General features: G+C 40.7%; 1 protein-coding gene across 2 annotated transcripts in view; it reads right to left on the reverse strand.

The window, feature by feature from the left end:
* Positions 1-6,052, reverse strand: part of PHACTR4 (phosphatase and actin regulator 4) — a 193,352-nt gene extending 187,300 nt beyond the window's left edge. Inside the window, exon 1 of one of the 2 annotated variants that reach the window (XM_037827990.1) lies at positions 5,979-6,052. The gene's annotated coding sequence lies outside the window, so the exon portion shown is untranslated. The remainder of the gene's footprint in view (positions 1-5,978) is intronic. The other variant, XM_037827991.1, reaches the window with a different exon arrangement.
* Between the last annotated feature and the right edge of the window lie 642 nt (positions 6,053-6,694).

A 6,694-nucleotide genomic window follows, 5' to 3' on the forward strand; every position in this document is an offset into this window, starting at 1 on the left:
AGGAGAAAGAAGCAAGGATGCACAGGAGCTGAGAGAGAGGAGCAAAAAGAGAAAACCCGGAGATATTCTAGAAAATGCCATTTTGAAACACAACCTGGGAGCAAGGAACGGCAGATGCCTTCCCAGCCTTCCAGACCCTATCAGCAGTTCTTCAGTAAAGGTATCCTCTTGTTGATGCCTTAGTTTGGACAGTTTTATGGCCTTAGGACTGTAACTTTGTAACCTAATAAATACCCTTTATAAAAGCCGATTTATTTCTGGTATTTTGCATAACGACAGCTGTAGCAAACTGGAATACGTGGTATATGGGTAAAAAGACACCTAAAGCAAACAATGGACTGTAGTGAATAGTAATATATGAATATTCTTCCATCAATTTCTGCTAAGTGAAAGAAACCAGACACAAAGTATGATATGTAGTTTGGCTCATTTATATAAAATGTAAATATAATTTTATGGAAATGGAAAAAAAAAGCGTCTGCTCTGACAGAAATAGACTAGTGGTTATATAGGTAGAGAAGGACAAAGAGATTTTCTGCTTATGGCTTACCAATTTCTACATTACAAAGTCTAAATTCCTTAGCAAAGCATTCTGAATCCTTCTAAGGCATATAAGGTTTTTCTTTTTGGAGTAATGAAAATGTTTTAAAATTGATTGTGGTGATGAATGCACAACTCTGTGAATATACTAAAAGCCACTGATTGTTCACTTTGGATTAATTGTATGGGATGTGAATATATCTCAATAAAATGGTGTTAAAAAAAATGTTCTTAGTGAGAATGTAGGGGACAGAATAGATAGACTACTGGATAATCTGAGTCTGACCTTAGCTGGGTCCTAACTGCTGTTCAGCAGCCCATACTCATCTTTGATTGGCTCCTTTATCCTTTTCCACAACTGCTATTGCAACTTTTAACACTCTCTCAGGTCTCCTAGCCCACATTGTCCTTTTATCATTCTGTACATAACTTAACCTCTTTCTTCCAATAGGGAAATTTTAAAAGCTCATGAGGCATGAATAGGCCCTATGAGGCAGAAATTATAAGCCTGGGCTTTGGAGTCAAAACATATCTAGGTTCCAGATGTCTTCTACTACTTAATACAATGTCCTTGGGAAATTTACGTAATCTCTCTGAGTCACAATTTCTTCAGCTATCAAATAGGAATGTTCATCCACTCTATAGAAGTGTTGTAAAATTAAATACCTCAAAAAAGCACCTAGAACAGTGCCTGGAACAGAATAAGCACTGGTAACAAATACTCCTATTTCAACTTCTCTCTTCATCACTTCCAAATACATTTTCATCCGTCTTTCCTTTCTTCCTGTTTCTTTTCCAAGGCTCACCTCTCCAGGAGCTTTTGATTCTATTTCCTCCCAATGCTTCTTTCATTACCTACCTTTCTCTTGTACATATCTTCAATATCTGCTTCTCTGATGGCTCCTTTTCTTTCACTTTCAAATGTATAAAATCTCTCCCACCTTTACAAACAAATCAGAGCAAAAGGCCCTCAGTCCTGTCTCCTTTCAGGACTTGCTCAATAAATACCTTCCCCCCCACCCTCTAAACAGATGTGATTTTGTCACTTTTCTGCTTATGGCATACCAATTTCTACATTATAAAGTCTAAATTCCTTAGCAAAGCATTTTGAATCCTTCTCAGCACCCCAATCCACCTACCTTTTCCCCTTCACCAGCCACTGTACCCTTCAACTACTGGAACCCTAAGTAGTCCATGATTTGTAAAATTATATGCAAATTTTTGCTTTTGTGCATACATTCAGTTTTCTAGAGGGAGAAGCCATTGCTTTTCTCAAATTTTCTAAAAGGAGGGGGAGTATCTGAATTAAAAAAAAAAAAATGTTAAAAACCAACTGCCACACTCTCTAGCCATACCAGATATTCAGTCTTCCCCAGACACATACCTTGTGCTTTCTCATCTCCATTCTTATGTTCAAACTGCTCTCTCTGCCTGGAATAACCTTAACAGTAACTAGTCTACCTTGTGAATTTGTAATTCATCCCTCAAGACCCACCTCCAAAATCACTTCCTCTGTAATGTCTTCTTCACTGTCTCTAAAACAGAATCATTCAATCCTTCATCTATATTATAACTCTTTTCTATTTAACACTTACCACACTGTTATGTGTGGTAAGCTTTTCAAGGGCAGAGGCTATACCTTGCATATCTTTGTACCTTCAGACCACTAACACAGATTCTAGTACACAATGGGCATAAAAATGTCTGCTGAATAAATGAACAATGTTGGCATCTGTGTTCTAAAACTCTCCACAACTACCCTCTCACTTGATCACTCATTCAATAAGCATTTATAAAGTTCCAACAACTTTGTGTGCTAAGGCATACCCCTTCCATCAAGACTGTTAAGTGTAACAATGTGAAACAAATAATAGTCTTATTTTATAAATGTTATAAAAGAGGCCTATATAAAGGATTATGGTAGCCTATATGAAGACATGACAATCTGAAGAAGCCACAGAAAATTTTACAATGAGATTTTAAGCTTTCTTAGGCTGGAGAATTCATCCATTCCCTTCTCTGTCTCTTTCCTTATAAACAACCTTCTTCTCTCAATATTCCTTTCCTTTTCTAATAGTAGTAATAATAATAACTTACTATATAATAATAATAACTTACTACACAAATCTGAAGCATAGAACACAACCAAATACTTCACCCTACTCACTCCTGGAAACAATTCCACAAGCTAGGGAGATAGAGCAAGAATCACTATCCCCATGTAACAGATGAGAAAACTAAAGCTTAACACAGTTAATAAGAGGGGATTTTATTTATATATTTACTTATTTTCTGTTTGATTCCCCTTCCCTCATGTACTGGTTTGAATCTATTATGTTCCCCATAAAAGACTATATTCTTTTAATACAATCTTGTAGGTGCAGATTTATTGTGGGTGGGATCTTTTGATTAGGTTGTTTCTGTGGAGATGTGACCCCACCATTCAAGGTGGGTCTTAGTTAGTTTACTGGAGTCCTTAAGAGAGCTAGGGAGGGAGGGAAGGAAGGAGAGAGAGAGCGTACACACACACGCTCAGAGCTGACACAGATCCAGACACTTGGAGATGCAGACAGAAAGACATCTGGAGATGCTAAGCTAAGAGATGAAGCCTAGAGTTTGCCCCAGAGAAACTGAGAACCCATAGATGTTTAATGAGAAAGTCACTGCAATCAGAAGCTGAAAGCGGCGCAACCCAAGAGCAAAGGACCACAATGCCAGCCATGTGCCTTTGCAGCTGAGAGAGGTGTTCTGGATGCCATCAGCCTTTCTTCAGTGAAGGTATCCTCTTGTTCATGCCTTAGTTTGGACACTTTTATGATCTTAGAACTGTAAATCTGTAACTTAATAAATACCCTTTATAAAAGCCAATCCACTTCTGGTATATTGCATTCTGGCAGCTTTAGCAAACTGGAACACCCCACCAAGGGAGAAAAGACTTTTTCTTTTTCATTGCTTTGTCTCCAGGTCTAGAACAGTGTCTGGAATATCCTAGGCTTTCAATAACTATTTGTTGATTGAATGAATGAGTAAATGGATTTGGAAATAAAGTAGACCAACAGCAAAAAACACAAGAGAAAAAAATTCTTTCCCATTATGACAGCATAATAAAAGATTTAAAACAGGCTTCTACTAGTTAGAAAAGCTAGACTAATTGTATTGACTCAATTTCAATGACATGTTATTCATTTTACCTCGAAGAATTTAAATAAGGGAAGTGAAGTAGGTTTCTATTCCTGATGTCACATTCATGGCATGTACTGACATAAATTCAAGACTAAGCTGCAGATCTGGCTGGAAAAGTATCTGAATTTCAGTTTTGTCTTCTATGTTAGTTTCAGCAGCCAAAGCTGCTGCACCTATGTTTTCCAACATATTTCTTAATAAACCTTTTAGTAAAGATTAGTCAAAACCTTTTAGCAAATAAACTTTTTAATAAAGATTAGTCAAAACCACAGACCAGTAACTCACCACCCTTCCATCCCTAGGGCTCCATAAAACTGCCATTCAGCTAGGCACAAGGTAATTACAGCACATCGTAAGACAAGGAATGGAACCAATGTTCAGTATGACTTATGGGAAAGACGCACTGCTGATGTTTCCAGAATTCCAGTTCCCTATATATCAGACTGCTCTAATTGAAAACTATTGCCATTATTTTTCTCCAGTATTTAGATTTCAATAAATCAAAAGTTGTTGGTAGTAGTATGACAAGTAGCTACAATAAGTGTGAGGTAATGGAAAGAGCACTGGACTTGGAGTATGGTTTACTCTGCTATTTACTATCTGGGTTAAAGTGTGACCTTGGGCAAGCCACTTCACATTCTAGAGCTTTGGTTTCATGGGCTGTAAAATGAGAACAACCACCTCACAGAATTACAGTGAGAATTAAATTATATAATATATGTGAACTGCTTTCAAAAAATAACATGGATAGTATAAGCATATTTGAACAAATAAGTAACAATCAGTCATTAGTAATTAGTGTTCCTTAGATTATTTTAAAATATCCAATTCTAGGGATACTTCCTCAAAGCACAGCCAGGAAAACATAAACGACCACCACCCACTGCTGGATTAAAAACTGAGGAGCCACTATATTAAGACCTCCTATCCCTATACAATATTGCCAACAACCTGGGATTCTCAGTATAAATCATTTCTATTATGAGATCTCAAACTAAGTAATAAGGTCCAAAAGACTTTATTTGCCTTCTTGCCTACTGTGGGAATTTAACCAATATAATTCCAATAACTTCCCTGATTCATACAAAGGGGTCTTCACTGCCTTCATTCCAGAGGCTTGAAATACTAATTAATCTGTTTTTCAAAGGGGTATCTGCACTGGCCTTTAGAAAGCTTTACTTTTAACTGAATCTAGCAATGCAGAGCCTTCTAATGGGACACAGAGTTAGCACTTCCCAAATTTGATCAAATCCATGCAATTCCGCGTTTTCCATTAAGGATCTACCACCTCTCCTCCCTCAAACTGGCTTCATTCCTTTTACTTAGTGAACTGGTCCCCTTTGTTGCTTTCTGGAAGCCACCAAGTTTCTGGTTTCTCTGTAAAGCAGATCCATCTATTAATGGACTTGTTCTTTCCACTTTTTGTTTCAAGCAGGAAAGATAAGAAAAAGACTGGAGTCTTTTCTGTTTTTTTTTTTTTTTTTTTTTTTTTTTTTTGCACTCAACGAATGGAAAGTCTGCTCGCTGCCCAATAAATCACTTTCTCTTATACGAGACTCGGAGAGTGTCTGAACAATTCTGCCCATCGCATTGGTTCTGTGGTCCCCGTCACAGCTGCGACTTACACAGACATCGCAGCAAATTCGATCCCTTCCCCATTCCCCGGGGCTCGCTTCTTTTCCACAGTCCTATCCCCCTACCAAGAAAAACATCTGCAGATTCGCGCTCTGATGCCGCTCAGTGCTGATGTTTAAGAGTTAGACAATAACCTCAAGGTTTTCGACAGAAACTCCGTCTGCCTCCGCCTGGGTCCAGGTCTCGGCTCTGCAGAGTTCTGAGCCAGGACGGTTTTGAAAAATGTACTTTGATCGGATCCTGTTACAGTAACCGGATTCCTAGAGACCTGCGGTTCCCGTCAAGGGCTAGCCCGGCGAGCTCCTCCGAGTAGGTGACTCCACGCACGGGCACAAAGGGGCGAAGAGCAGTCTAGACAAAAGGGCCAAGCCAAGTCCCCGGGGGCGGAGAGGGCGAGTCTATGCCAGGCGCTACTGCAGACCGAGAAACAGGCGGGACAGCCCTGGGAAGGCCGAGCAGGGAGGCGACAGCCCTGGAGCGCCCTACCCTGGCCCAGGGCCGTTACCCACCGCCGGGGCCGAGACCCCCTAGCGGAGCCAAGAACGCGGCCCGCGCCTGAGAGCCGCCCTCAGTCCGACCCCGAGCACTTCCCGTTCACTTTACCTCGCTCACTCACTCACCTGGGTCGCCGCCGCCGCCGCCGCCGCCTCAGTCTCTACAGCAGTTTCCCCCGGAAATCCTACCTGGCTTGCCAGCCGCCAAGCTGCAGCTCAAGCCTTCGGCCCCCTGGAGGGGGTGGGAGAGGGAGTGGGTCGGACAGTAAGGGGGAGGGCGTACCGCCGCGGAGGCTCTCGGGGCTTGTAGTCTCCAGCAGGGACCAGCTGTGCCGCGGGCGAGACAAAATGGCGGGAATTTCACGGCCTTTGCACCCTGGGCATTCTGGCTCCATGTGTTTTCTCTGGGCATGCACCATACACTGCCCGTGCCCGTGCCCTACTTCTAAAAGCCCCTGGGTGCCATTGTTGGTACCGAGAGAGGCAAAGGTCTTTGGGGTTTGGGAGGGCAGGGTTAATTAGTAGGATCTAGGGAAAGTGTAGTAAGAAAACCGTCCAGTCCTTGTCTGACCAATTTCAATTATAATCTCCAAAAAAGAAAAACTATTGGGGAACTAATATGAAACACAAAAAACTTACAAAAAAGTTACTCTCAATTTTGTGCATATGTAAGAAACCAGGAATCATTCTTGACACCTGCTTCAATCCATTAACTTCAGTCAGTCTATATTAACTTTTTATTTCTGTTTCCACATCACAATCACCTAGTGAAGGCCACCATTATCTCTCTACAAGCTTTTTTTTTCCTTTTCTTTTAAATTCAGTTTTTTTAATCTTCATTT

Source organism: Choloepus didactylus, chromosome 2 (assembly GCF_015220235.1).
Source record: "Choloepus didactylus isolate mChoDid1 chromosome 2, mChoDid1.pri, whole genome shotgun sequence".
NCBI classification, from domain to species: domain Eukaryota; kingdom Metazoa; phylum Chordata; class Mammalia; order Pilosa; family Megalonychidae; genus Choloepus; species Choloepus didactylus.